This window comes from Pholcus phalangioides, unplaced genomic scaffold, assembly GCF_987345545.1.
Source record: "Pholcus phalangioides strain wild (caught in Gottingen) unplaced genomic scaffold, Ppha-v1.0 ptg000011l_1, whole genome shotgun sequence".
Classification (NCBI taxonomy): domain Eukaryota; kingdom Metazoa; phylum Arthropoda; class Arachnida; order Araneae; family Pholcidae; genus Pholcus; species Pholcus phalangioides.
In genome coordinates, this window is record NW_028301604.1 from 35,040,096 (window position 1) to 35,055,036 (window position 14,941).

General features: G+C 34.8%; 1 long non-coding RNA gene across 1 annotated transcript; it reads left to right on the forward strand.

The window, feature by feature from the left end:
* The first annotated feature begins 2,932 nt into the window (after positions 1-2,932).
* On the forward strand, positions 2,933-10,268 carry LOC149080376 (uncharacterized). Its single transcript, XR_016193566.1, has 2 exons — positions 2,933-7,166; positions 7,988-10,268. It is a non-coding gene; the product is annotated as an uncharacterized LOC149080376 (long non-coding RNA).
* Positions 10,269-14,941: the final 4,673 nt, after the last annotated feature.

The following is a 14,941-nucleotide window of genomic DNA, read 5'->3' on the forward strand; positions in this document are numbered from 1 at the left end:
CTATGCGACCCTGTTCGAAGTCATCTAATTAGCGATAAGGTTCTCGACAACGTAGTAACGACACTATTGTTTTGCATCAAGAGAACCGCAACGCTGAAAACTGAAAAAGACAAACCGTCTGCAATTTTACCTGCTGTTTACGATTCCAATTGCGCAGTAGAGAAACCGAATTTAAATAACCGTTAATATTCGTTGTTCCTGCAAGTTTAATCATTGAAGTATTAGGTATAAAGAAATATGCATGTGGAATTTGAAGATGATCGAATTACTTACCAGGGGTACTTCGTTTTTTTCTGCAAAAGAATGCATTCAATCAAGACAGTTTCCAGGATACGAATGAAATCCTGGAAAAAAATGTCAACACCTCTTGTAAAGAGCAGTTTACGTTATCATTCCCCAAATGTAGCATTATCAGTCGTATGCTTTCTAATTCCTAAACAACACGTTCCCTGGATCTAAGCCCATATGATTTCTCGTTGGTGGGTGGCATTTAAACAATTTGGTTTATCGTGGAGGTGTATTATTTGGTGATGTTCCGTTTCGTCTTTTCCCGATTCATCCTTAGGTCGGAATAGTCCCGTTCCATCCGACCTCTTCTTACCCCTCCCACTTCCTGGATTACTGTCAATCAAGATAAAACACCCCGTGGTTTCACACTAAGAAGAAAGGCGAGTGATTGACGTACAGCAAAATGTCTGAAACAATTCATATTTGACCGTATTGCGGGAATGTCCCGTATTTTCAGTAATATTCCCGTGTTTTTTATTGTTCTCACTTTTTTATACACTTTAAGTTTTTTTTTTCAACGAAACATATTTGAATTGACAATCTCTACTGAAATTATGAATGAAGATAATTTTCATCACTTGTAAATTATATTGTGATAAATTACGTATAAATATTCATCTAAACATATTTTTTATGTTCTCGATTTTTTTTGCCCCGTGAACTACATTGCGAGATTTCCAATAAATTCTTCATTACCTTCTAATTGATAATTTATGAGCAATAACTGGTGATTTTGCCGTCGTATGACCATGTTTTTGGTGAAAATTGTCGATATAAGCTCCAAATTTCCCGTATTTTTCTGAATGAAATATGTTGGGTGTGCAATGAAATATACACGCAAGTCATGATGGAATGAACTCTATTGAAATATATGTATTGTAAGCAGATCTTTGTGCTTCTCTTTCGTTCAGGAATTTCATCAATATTTAGCAAATTCGTAGTAAATTTCAGTTTTGGATACTATTATGTCCCGTATTAAGGATCACAATTTCCCGTATTTTTCTCGTTTAGATATGTTTACCTTTAGAACGAAAAGGTTCTAATTTTCTATTTTAAATCATAAGAACATTACTGTATTTATATCAATTACAACAATGCAGTAACTTTTCGGTCCGTTACAGTTAAATAACCATCTCTGCTCTCGGGCAGCACAATTTACTAATTATTTCTGAAATTCCTGAACGACAGGGAATTGCGATTTGTGAAAGATCTGCTACAAATCGCAGTTAAAAAAAATCATTTTAACAGATATATTTCAATAGAATTTATTGCATATTGTGTGTGACTTGGATGTTTATTTTATTGTACACCCAATATATTTCATTCAGAATAATACGGAAATTGGGAGTTTAAATATGGTAGAATACGGAATATCGAAAATTTTCACCAATAACTAATTAGTCATAAGACGGCAAAATCACCGGTTCTTGCTCATAAATGATCAATTAAAGGAAAATGAAGAATTTATCGGAAATTGCGATGTAGTTCATGGGGAAAAAACTTAGAGCATGACAAATATGTTTAGATGAATATATTTATACGTAATTATATATCATAATAATTTACAAGTGATGAAAATTATCTACATTCGTAATTTCGGTAAAAATTGACGCTTTAAATAGGCATCGTTGAAAAAAAAAAAAAAAGCAAAACAAAAAACAGGAAAGTATAAAAAGTGAGAACGACCAAAAACACAGGAATACCATTAAAAATGCGGGACATTCCTGTGTAATATGGTCACTCCACTCATGCTGTAGTTTGGTCCTCAATCACTCACCATTCTTTTCAGTATGAAAACCACGGGTGTTTTATCTTGATTGACAGTAATCCATGGAATGGGAGGGGAAAGAAGAGATCGGATGAAACGGGACTATTTTGATCGAAGGATGAATCGGGAAAGGACGAAACGGTACCTAGCCTATTATTTAAGCAAAAGTCAGGACAGTATCATGCTGCCGGTGCGAAGCATCACAAACGATGAAGTGCAACCAGCTATTGAATACTAACAGCCGTATTCACCGACAGTTTAAACTACAATCGCAGGTTAAAGGCTTAGGGCCCTTTCACACGGAGCGGATGCGGGTCCGGAAGAAGTTTTAACAATTGGAATATACTGAGCCTTTCAGACGAGCCGAAAAATCTCCGCACCTAGGAAATGTTCATGCGGGTCCGGACGTCGTCCGCATGTGTCAAAACCTAAGTGCGGGCTCCGCATCCGCACATAGAAGTTTTGACAATAGGTTTATTCGGAGCTATTCAGACGATGCGGATGCGGAGCGAATTCGTCCGCATCTTTGGCTACTTTTTGAAGGTGATTTTTCCACGGAATTTTTTTAATTATTTGCCATAAATACCCTTAAAAACACCATATGATGGTCCCTGCTCATTAATATAATGTACCTACATACGTGTATTCCTTCGTTTCCTTCTGAGATGGAGATATAGCAACTTCAACTGCCTTTTGTCCATATTTCACAATTTTATACAATAAAACCTGCCAACAACGGCCACTGACGGGACCAAAATTTTAAGTCGTTCTGTTCATTACGAATATTTAATTGACTACATACTTTAATAACTTTTAAATTTAATTTAAAAATTTTAATTTTTTTCTTTTTAAATTTTTAAAATTATTTAAAAATATAAATATCTGAAATACTATTTTAAATATTTGTTATTTTTTTAAATTTTTTAACTGTTAATTTTTTTAAACTTAAAAAAAAATACTTTTATTAAACAACGTTATCCACGTACGGTGTTCACTCAGGGCCGGATTAAGACGTTTGAAGACCCTAGCACTTGAATATTTTTGGTGGTTCCCTCGATACCTACAAGTTTATTTTACTCGATATTTAGTCTATAAACTTAAAAAAATGAAATTTTATATTTCAGAAGTGACTAATCTAAGGATGGGATTTCACTCTAAAAAGGTTTATGAAAGTTATTTTATAAAACTTGAAAAAAGCAACTAATAAATTGCAAGTGCAACCGATAAATTTATTAGTTGCTTTTTTAAAAGAATTATTATAAAATTTTTATAGTGTAATCCGTACTTGAGGCCGGGATTATACTATAAAGTTTTGTAAAAGATCTTTTATAAAAGTTGAAAAATTCAACCAATAGGCGCATCGGTTGCATTAAAGCAAATGCAACCGGTGATCTTAATGGTTGAATTTTTCACCTTTTATCAAAGAGCTTTTACAAAACTTTTATAGTGTAATCCCGGCCTAAGACAGAATCGTGATGTGAATATTTCTAAGCACAGACATTTTGAAAGTCCCAACCCCTCCCTTTTTTAATACTTGCAAATTCTTTGATATTTGCTGAATTTTTTTTTTTTTTTGGAACATCGAATGTTTTGGATGTTTTTGGATTGGATTTTTCGAACATTGGATGTGTTTTTGGAATTTTCTTTCATATTTTTCCGAAAAGACAGATTTTTTTTCAAAATTTTTTGAAAATATTTTAAGATATTTTCTCCCATCGACTGCTTGTGAGGATCGGAATGGAGGCATCTTTAGGCTCAATGATAAAAACCACCAAAGAATGCCTCTAGGCTGCCTATGGGCACTGAATCAGGGGTGAAGGAGAAAAATAATTACAAAAATTGCGAAAAAACAGTTTTTATGCACGAATTTCGAACTAAAGTGCTCGTTTGAAAGGGTATGCGGACCCGCATCCGCTCCGTGTGAAAGGGGCCTTAGAGATCGACACGGATTGATAAAACTTCTGAATTTAACCAATCCTTTCACCTGCTATTGTAGTTTAAACTGTGTCGGTGAATACTGCCGTAGGACTATCGGCTTCGAACAGAATTATTTAGAAGTAATATTTTTATATAAATTCCTCTTTTGCACCCTTTTTTTCGAATAGACTACATACAAATTTTGGTGTCAATCCGATGAACAGCTTGAGTAACAGGGTGCTCTGAATAGGCCAAGTTAAATTATAGCCACCTTGTTCGTAAATATGTATATAACATTATATTACGTAACATATTACGGTAAATGTGATAAAACACAAAATTCACCAATCGTCTCGGTGAGTTTGATAAATTGTGCTGATAAATTATAATTAAATTGTTTGATAACTATATCACTTTTAAAGGATATTATGCATGATTCCCAAATAAAGTTGGTAAGTTTGACAAATATGGAAAAATAATTCACCTAGATTCTCTTCAATTAACCAGTTTATGAAAAAAAATGGACACAAATCGATAAACATTAAATGAAAATAAATGTGAAAAAGATTAAAATTAGTATCAGTCTTATAATGTTGGCTTTCTTCAGCATATGCAAACAAAAGCAACTTATAGCCGATCGAATCAATCATCTGAGATGACTTTATCATCTTGACAGAAGTTTATGAATACCCTTTATGCATAAATTTGAGTAGCTCATTAATGATTAATCATATTTGCCAATACGAGCTGGGGACTGGCCAGTAAATGTGATAAATTCTCAGTACATGAACAAAATTTATCAAAGTTATCGGAATGATCGGTGAATATGCATTTATACAATATTTTGATTATGCCGGATTTATCACATTTCCCGCAACGTATATATCATTCGCTGCCTTATTGTTTTTTCTCAGCGACGTATGTGACTCCCTCTCAAGCTCGGTGGTTCCCAACTTGCGGCTAGTGTCCAATACCAAGGTCCATACGAGAATTCGCTCAGAATACCAAACAGTCGAACAGAGTGGGTGACATGGGTCCGAGCATCCAGATTTAATTCAGAAATCAAAATTTTTCCTATATAAAACTAAAAACAAGCGCTCACAGTTTCAAATTTCCGATGTCCCTGGTGAAATAACCACTTTGCTACACCATTAGTATTCTGGAAAACACGAACAATCGCGTTCAGCCTGTGTTTGATGTATTTTATATTTTGGAACCCTAAGGGCGGTATTCACCGACATGGTTTAAACCTGTAGTTACAATTTTTGGATAAGAGATCAGCATAGATTGGTTAAAACACTGAATTTAACCAGTCCGTGTCGATCTCTTATCAAAAAATTGTGACTATAGCTTAAACCATGTCGGTGAATACTGCCCTAAATATTTTAACCACCTTGGTTCAAACACATCTTGAATTTTTACAGATGTTGAAAAGTTGGGAACCACAATTTTTACTATAATTGGTGCGATTATGTTTATTTTAAATTGGAACTTTTAGTCACTTTTGTCATCTATTGTGTGTATGCATATCATATCCTTGTGGTTACAAAAAATCCAATTTGAATTGAATTTTGTCAATGCATTTTTTATAACTAGCCAATCTCATGTGGTTTTTTTTTATTACCATTAATTATTATATAGTCTAATGTGGTTTTATGGCACATCAAATTTATTAAATATAAATGTAAACATTCATATGTGTATGCTACATATACGAGTATACAGACGTCTACACACATATATTCATATATCTTCTTCACGGTCGTAATGATACTTGTTTAATAAAATCGATGCATTTTTGTATAGTCATTGAATAGCGTGTTTGTACCTGTAAAAATTATTTGTGTGGGGTTTACATCTTTTTCTCTCAAAAAATATGTTCCATTTCAGATATATATTTATTTATGGTACTTGTGCACCGAATCAGTTTGGATATAGAGCATGTGTACCCTATCGTATTCTACACGAGCTTCGATGTTCATGTTTCATCGTTCACATAGCTAGAAAATACGCATTCAAAACATTTCCTTTGAGATACATTTTCAAAATAATTTTTTTCGTGGGTAAGTCAAATAGCTCTTTTGAGTATTTTTAATGTTCTGGAAAAAAGCCCTTATCATTTCTCTAATTCATATAAGACATAGTTATGAGAGGTCACCAGTTTTCATTAAATGCATGTAAAAACACGTACATAAAAAAACCCAATATTTTTCATCTTTTATGTCAAGTTGCAGGAGATCATAAAAATTTGAAAGATAATCACTCATTGACATGAAAATTACGGTAAAAATGGAAAATGCAATCGCGAAAAAACTAAGATCGCTTAAGCTTCGCGATTTTTTATACAGAACGGTATGCAAATGACTTTCTTGGTGTGACGTCATTGGCGAGTTCAAACACAGCTTGTAGAGTGACAACCACCGACATTGAGTCAGACGAATACGAACGTCTGTTGTCGTCCACTGCAATGTCCATTTACACGCTACTGAATTCATGACCGCACTCCGTGCAGAATTCATTCTTAAGAAAATATTGAAAAACTAACATTTTTGAGAAATAGATCCAGAAGACCTGTACTTATCAAGTCCATACTTAATAAGTCTGACACAAACTCGGAGAAAGCGTTCGTGAATACTAAATAAATAGGTAATATTTTTTGTAGAGCCTCAAAATTATTATTAAACTGTACTCTGCACATTAGCTCTCCTACCAAGCCTGCCTACTGGTTGCCACACACGAATATGACGTAGGGTAGGTAGGCTGAAGAGAGAAATGGTACAGGGGGTTGGCATAATTACTAAAATATTAACGCTTCACTGTTTGGCGAGAGAAACCTGTTCGCATGGAAGCCACTGCGATACTGCTTATGATAAGAATGGGGTGATTTGGCGTTGGTGGCGACAAACTTTTTTTTTTTTATCGTGTTTGAAGGAAGAGGCTTATCTCGTTGCTTTACACGTGGTTTTCTATTACATTTCGAGGAGAATTATTTATTATTATGAATTATTGTGAGAAAGGAAATTGTACATGTTAAAAAATTATGGTGTACAAATGCTCAGTGCCTAAGTGCAAAGGCAACTATGAAAAAAACGGTCCTAAGGTGTCGGTATTTTGTTTCCCGAAAGACGATGAAACACGGAAGAAGTGGATTGCAGCAGTACCAAGGGATTTCAATATTACGAAGAGTTCCAGAGTGAGTATTCCTATTTTTTCACTTTAAATTTTTACTTGTTACAATGATTTTTTCTATAAATTTATACAGTGAAACCTCGCTACAATGATACTCGATATTACGAAAAATTCCTCTACAGCGATATTTTTTAGTCTTGTTTGGAAATGTCTATACCTACTATAATGCTAAACTGGTGCCTCTCGATAACGATAATTCCTCTACAACGATGTTTTCTTCTTGGTCCCCAGAGTATCGTTATAAATCAAGGTTTCACATAATCTTTTACTGGCCGATTTAAGATTTGAATCAAGTTTCCTAATTTTTTCCTGTTATTTTCCCTTTCGAACCTTTAGTTTAGAGACAAACTATAAAGTTCATCAAAAAAAAAATTCTAGACCTGCCTTTATCCATAGAAACAACGTTTAAATTAAAAACGAAAAATTAAATTTTACTCCCTTTTTTAAAAATAGATTACAAAAAACGAAAAAAAATCAATTTATGGCATAACTGCTGAAATTATTTTTTTGTAAATTGAGTTTTAGATCTCACGTTCCAGAAAAAAAAAATTTTTCTTACTTGAAAGCACTTGATATTTGTTTTTGTAATGAAAAACACCTGATATTCCAATTTAGAAACATTGGCAGTTAAAAAGTTAAATTCTTAGAAGTCCAGTGTCAAATTTTTTCAATATCGTGAGAAATTATGTTTGCACCTTCTCCTCCCTTCCACGTTCCGCTTGTATTTAAAATTTATTCTGATGAACAATGGCAAATAAATGTGTATAATGAATGAATTTTGAAGGTATGATAGAGTAATATCACTGTGTGGTTTCAACTTTTCAGGTTCGCGAGCTTCATTTTGCTGAGAAGGAAGTCAGACGTGCCACAGAATTCTACTGAGAAAACTGGAAAGAGCATAATCCGTTGGAACAACCGCGACTTGAGAAAGGTGCAGTGCCATCATTATTTCCAGGTTGTCCAACGTATTTATCAACACCGTCATCTTCAAGAGAAAATCCAGAAGCAAAGCGAGAGAATGGAAAATTTTCAGTTAGAAAGTGCCATATCTGAAAGCATCAGAACTCATGAAGATCATTATGATAAGTGCAAGATTGAAACTTTTGATGACTTAATTGAAAAAGGGACTTTGATTGATTTACCCGGTGAATTTAAACCGGTGAGTACTTCAGAAAATGTTTCATATATTAGAGTAACGGTTGTTGATAATATTCCCCGGTATGTTATTGCCGTGATAGATAGAAATCTTTGCATGAATGTGTTTAAAGAGAATTTATGTATTAAAAAGATTGATGCATTTCACTTTCCTATATCTATAAAAAGTGTGCAAGAAATATCGAACATACTCTTAGCTTTGGATAAATATTGTAAAAATGTATATGATGAAAAGCAAAATTTGTAACAAGTAATGCATGAGTCATTGATAAAACTAGAAAGTTTATCTAAGCCAAACGAAAAATCAAAAATTATTTTCATAAAAGAACAGTTATCTTTGGTCTTCAATCACAAAAATCAGAATCGATATAGTTCAGATCAATTGATTCTTTTCTCTCTGATTGCATCAATTTCCCCTCATGCTTATAATTTTCTACGAAATAGTGATGTTTTGGTTTTGCCACATCCCACGACTTTGAAGTTATTTACTACGCATAATTTGGATCCCAAAAATGAAATTGAGAATGCAAATTTTTTATGTTATGTTGAAAAAAAATTTCTGCACCTTTCTGATAACGATAAGAATGTTGTTCTGCTGATGGATGAGATTCACCTTAAACCTTTTCTAGATTTCAAAGGAGGAAATATCCTAGGCATGGCTTACAATTGCAGTGAAGCTGCAAACTCTGCTTATGTATTTATGGTTCAGAATGTCCAGTCAAATTTCAAAGATGTTGTAGTCATAATGCCAGTTAAGACTATTAATGCAGACATGTTGCATGAATTTGTGAAGAAAGTAATTACAGGCTGAGAGAGAATGGGCTTTCATGTTTTTTGCATTATAAGTGACAATAATTCCTTGAATCGCAAGGCAGTGTCTAAATTTGTTACACCCCCAAAAGTGCAAATAGTGTATCCTCACCCTCACGATAACAATAAAAAATTATTTTTTATGATAGACAGTGTCCATATTTTGAAATGCGTAAGGAATAATTGGTTAAACCAGAAAAACCCTGGTGGTTGTATGTTTTATCCAATGTTTCCAAGTAATGATTGTGATGATCCAGAGTCAGGCAATTTGTTAAAAACTGCATCTTTTCAGGCATTGCGTAAATTGCATGAACACGAACGATCAGAGTTAATCAAATATGGACACACTCTAACAACAAAGACCCTTTTCCCTACTAATATAGAACGACAAAATGTGAAATTACCCCTCAATGTTTTCAACAGTAGCACTGTGAAAGCATTGAATATAGCTGGAGAGGTAGCAGCAATAACTCATTCAGAATCGACTGCTACATACATAAAAATAATCACAAACTGGTGGGATGTTATGAACGTTAAAACTATTCTGAAAGGCATCCACAAGAGAAACATCTACCAAGAGCCTTTAAAATTTAATGATTTTCGTTTCAATTTCTTGGACCAATTTCTTGATTGATTAGACCTATGGAAGAATAGTAATTCTGATACTGGACGTTTGACTCCAGAAACGCATTTGGCTATTACCTTGACAACCTATGCAATGAGAGAGTTGAGCAGATATTGTTTTAAGGAACTAGGTATGAAGTTCTTATTGACTGGCAAATTTCAGACCGATACATTAGAGGACCGTTTTGGACGATACCGCCAACTTGCAGGGGGACAATATGACATATCTTTAGTGCAGTTGTATGAAGCTGAAGGGAAATTGCGCTTAGTCAATGCTTCCCTTGATTTTGAAATCCAAATTTTTTGGAGACATACGTGTGAATTTGTGTGACGATGTAGAAAATAATTATTTTGACAATACTTGTGTAGCTTTCACTAATGCATTTGATGTTAAAGTTACACAAAATGATTTAATGCAAATTGATTGCATGCTTGTAATTGTATACATTTCTGGTTATGCTGTGCATTCTGTTTTAAAATGTGTTAATAACTGTGCATCTTGTGCATTGTTACTCACCAGAAATCATGAACTGCTTTATCAACCTAAAGATGTATTGATTCATCATCAAGATAGAGGGGGCTTAAAATACCCTACTGATGATGTAATTGCCATTGCAGTACACACCTATATAATAGTTAAGAAACTGTTGACAGATTATGAAGAATCAGGGGCGTAGCCAGAAATTTCGTTCGGGGGGGGGGACCAAAGTGACAGAACAATGGATTTGGCCATCTTTTTCCCTTTTTTCGGTCATTTTCTCACATTTCGGGGGGGGGGGGGGACTTGGGGGTCTGGTCCCCCCCCCCCCTGGCTACGCCCTTGTGAAGAATCTTTTTTGAAAATACAGGACCACAGAGTAGTTGCCTCAAATATTGTAAATAGTGTATTGATACTTGATGAAAAATATTTGGGTTTTGATATGTATGAAAATAAGCATTCAGCTGATTTTTTGACGAAATGTATTGTCAAAAAAGTTAAATATACTTTTAAGTAATTATTGCAAAAGAAAAAATGATAACATATCATACACGTCACATTCAAAAGCGAAAGATAGAAAATTGAAAAACCTTAATGAAATCAAAGACAAGTGGGGATTTAAAGGGTTGAATTATGATTTGTGTAATGCAGCTCCACATTTATTTCATTTGTTGTAAAACTTGAAAAATTCTTATTGTAAATAAAATGTGTTTTTCAGACATTTGAGAGTATTTGATTTATTTTCCTCCATTTTGAAATGAGTTCAGGAAAATACACTATTCATTATCACTACTTTATTTTATTCAGAGAATTATTTTGGATCTGAAGTTTTTTTAATGAGTAAATCATACATATATAAAAACACACATAAACAGTTAATCCAATGTTCTTATACCTATTTCTGTTCTCTTGGAATATAGATATCTAGATCATATGCTATTTACATTTTTTGGGATTATATAATTTTATTTGTGAAAGCCCTCAATTCAAATTTTTTTTTTTCTTTTATACAAATACAATGCCACAACATGCAAAATGCCCAACGAGGTGGCTGAGAAAAAGATGCCCATAACATATGGATAACTTCAGTCAAGTTATTTTAAGAAATATTTTCATTATTATAATGTGCTTTATGTATCATGCAACAAGGAGTTTTCAAGAGATGATATGGCCTAGCGAAAGGTTAAGCATTATACCCATGGAGGAAGGAATAACAGGAGGTGACGCGACCAGCGCCTCCGTTGAGAAAGCATGGGGAATCTGGGTTGCCAGATGAAGCCAGTGATCGCTCTATTAAAGGGACCAAGTAAGCCCAAACAAACCGTGGCTTCCCATGCTTTCCTATGAGAAACACCCCCGTTTTTAAAAATCATTTAAAAATTTACTATTCACTTTAGGAACTAGATTTTTTTTTCTCAAATTCTGTGGATATATTTATACAATTGAACGAGAGCTTTTACAATTTTAGTTTGTTTTCGAATATTAACTTCAACAACATGGAACCTTTTGCAAAAATAACCAAAATTGACCCATATCTTGTGCCACAAAATTCCTTCTCGGCATTTTAATTTTAAAAATATTATGCCAAAGCATGTAATACGTCAGTGCTGAGAGAGACAATGTTTAAAGACACTTGGACAAGCGGTGTTTGAAAAAAATCTAACTTTTTTTTTGCGAAAAACATATGCAAAAAAAACATTTGCATATATAATGCCTTTCAGCTGTTTATATTAAAATATCGTAGAAATAAGAAATACTTCCAGTCCAGGTAGAACAACAAAAACTCGAGCACAGACAATTTTAGATTTCAAATTCAATTCGAAACTTTTTTTTTTTCAAATTTTCGTACACATACCACTTCAAAAGCAAAGTAATAGGGACAAAATGAAGAGGGGAAAGAAACACCCCAATTGATTATTTTCCTAAATACTATAGGCCAGAGAGATGACTTATCGCGGTTCGTAAAAAAAGTTTTTTATTTTTACAATTTTTTTTTCTCCTAACTACATCTACATAGCGGAAGGTTCAGATGGGCGGCATACATTTCAATCATACGTATTCAAGAATATCAGAGTGGAACGGAATAAAGGTGGCGAAATTTGTACAGCCTACAGGCAGCAAAACCATAAATACACAGTGGCGGAGGACGCTCGAGCACTTCCAGTACTTTGAGGCACGGGGGCGGCAAAATGCTCTTTGCCCCGTGTGGCAAAAATCCTAGCTACGTCCCTGTCAGAAGGTGCTCGAGCACCTCAGGATTGATTCAGAAATCAAAATTCCTCGTGTAAAGCTTAAGACGAGCGCCCACGGGCCGCAAACACTTTCGAAATGTTCCGGATCTATGATAATGATTAACGAAACAAAAAGGTAAAATAAACAGTTAAAAGAAAAAGTATGAAAATTCCATTTTATTGGAGCTTCATATTATTTTAATTAATCATATTCCCATAGACATTAATGTGATGCATCAAATTTTTAAAATAAATTGAAGCACTGAACTAAAAACTTATGAGTCGAGAGTGAAAAGTGATCTTCCCCTTTTTCAAAAATAAATTAAAAATATAACAACCCCTTATATAAGGATAAGATTTTATCTTTCCCCTTTATCGGATCATGTAGATTACCTGAAGACGCATTAAACAGTCATGGTGCTTAAATTTATTTAGATATTAATATTTTAAGAGAATTCGATCCGGCAAAACACGTGTTAAGTATAGGGAAAAGAGCGGTTTGTTTGGGCTTACTTGTCAGCCCATAGGGTTGCCACAACGGCTTCAATTTTCGTTCCTGATGTCACCTCCTGTTATTCTTTCCTCCATGCATTATACCCCTACTATCTATGGAGAAACGAAGTTCATTGCTGGTGAGACAGCTTGCAGAGGCCCCCTAACTAGAACTCCTTAATACACATACGCCTTCATATACGAGCGGAACCATCAGGCATTCTGGTCCTCGCCGAGGTTCAACAGGGTTGCTGCACGAAATCGTCGCTTCGGAAATGACAGCTAAACAGAGGGGAAAAAAATCGCGTCGGTAAATCTGGCATAGCAACCTAACAGAATTCCCCGCGCGCGAAAAATGGATGGCAAATACGTATGGAAAATTCAATTTGTGGGGGAAATGAGGAATTTCAAGCAACGGATTTTTACTACGGGAAATAAACCACATTTCACGAAATTATTGGTAAACAACAGGATGAATTCGTAACAGTTCGTGCGATTACGATCAAGTAATTAATCTTAAACACAAAAGTATATAGCAAAAAAAAAAAATTCTTATTAACTTTTTTTCAGGTTTTTATTTAAAATAGAATATTCCTATACATCCCCTACCCATGGCCCCCACATCCTGAAGCAGGGCCCCTAGGCTGGGACCTTTTACGGGCCCCCGGACCAGACTTTTATGAGGCCCCCTTTATGATGAATTTATAGCGTGAAAAAAAAAGATTAAAATCCTCCCGGGCCCCAGGGCTTTGGCTTTGTCAGCCCACCCCTTGTGGGGGGCCATGCCCCTACCCTTAATTTTAGGATAAAAGTCTGCATACAAAAATATATTTAGTCAATTTAGATTACATGAAGAAAATTTCTTTTCGGCATTAAATGATTGTGTGATAAGGATTTGATAAACTACTGCATCTAGATATTGGAAATTTAGTAAAAAAAATTCTTAAATATTTTAGAATTTTACAGGTTCAATTATGTAAATTGACGAGCTCAATGAGTGAATAAATGTATTTATTAAAAAAATATTCAAACATAATGTACATAACTGATGAAAGCAAGATTTTGCAAATATCATTCACAATTTCACATATTTTTCTACACTAAGTAATCAATTACTACGCTGCTTTAGAGAACCAGTAAACTTTGAATTACCGCTGTGGTGGTCGAGTGGTTATAGTGACGGACTCGCGATGAGAGGATCCGGGTTCGAACCCCACAGTGGTGGTCGGCTGAAGTTGGTTTTCTGTGGTTCCCAACTTCAAGGCGCAAATGCGAGCCGATCTCCCCGTTAAAAAGTCTCGCCACAGAGAGCAACAGTCCTACAACGATAAAACATTCAATCATAACACATCACTCATAGTTAGGAAATCTGGTGGCAGGTGGCAGCACTACAAATAACAAGCATTACTGAGAAACAAAAAAAACTTCACGTCAGGTTTCACTACACGTACACTCCCGCATGTACCGATTCATTGGGGGTTCCGCGGGGTGCATGTGTAGGTAGGGCCTCAAAAAATGGCTCGGGGATCCATGATGTTCTTAAGCCAGCCACCTCGTTGGGCAATTTGCCTGTTGTGGCGTTGTATTTGTAAAAAAAAATATGCTTAAATAATAGAAATATAATTCTTTTCTTGAAACTGCGTGACCCAACAGCAATTAATCTGGAATAAAAAATTTTTTTTATACAAACACACACACATTGCTGGCCACCCAAATTGCAACACCAAGAAAGACAAGAGATATCGCAACAATATTTACTTTGTAGATAACATGTTGACCAAGCATCAAATGATTAAATTTATAGACTTCTGTGAAGTGCGATTCCTGCCAAAATCAGTAGCCAGAGTAGCCGCCATTGTTGGAGATCACCGCTGCCACACGCCTCGGCATTGATTCAAAGAGACTTTGGATGTGTTGTTGGGGTACAGCAGACCAAGCAGCTTCCACGCGTTGCCAAAGTTGATCTGGTGTGGCAGCTGGGGATGTAAT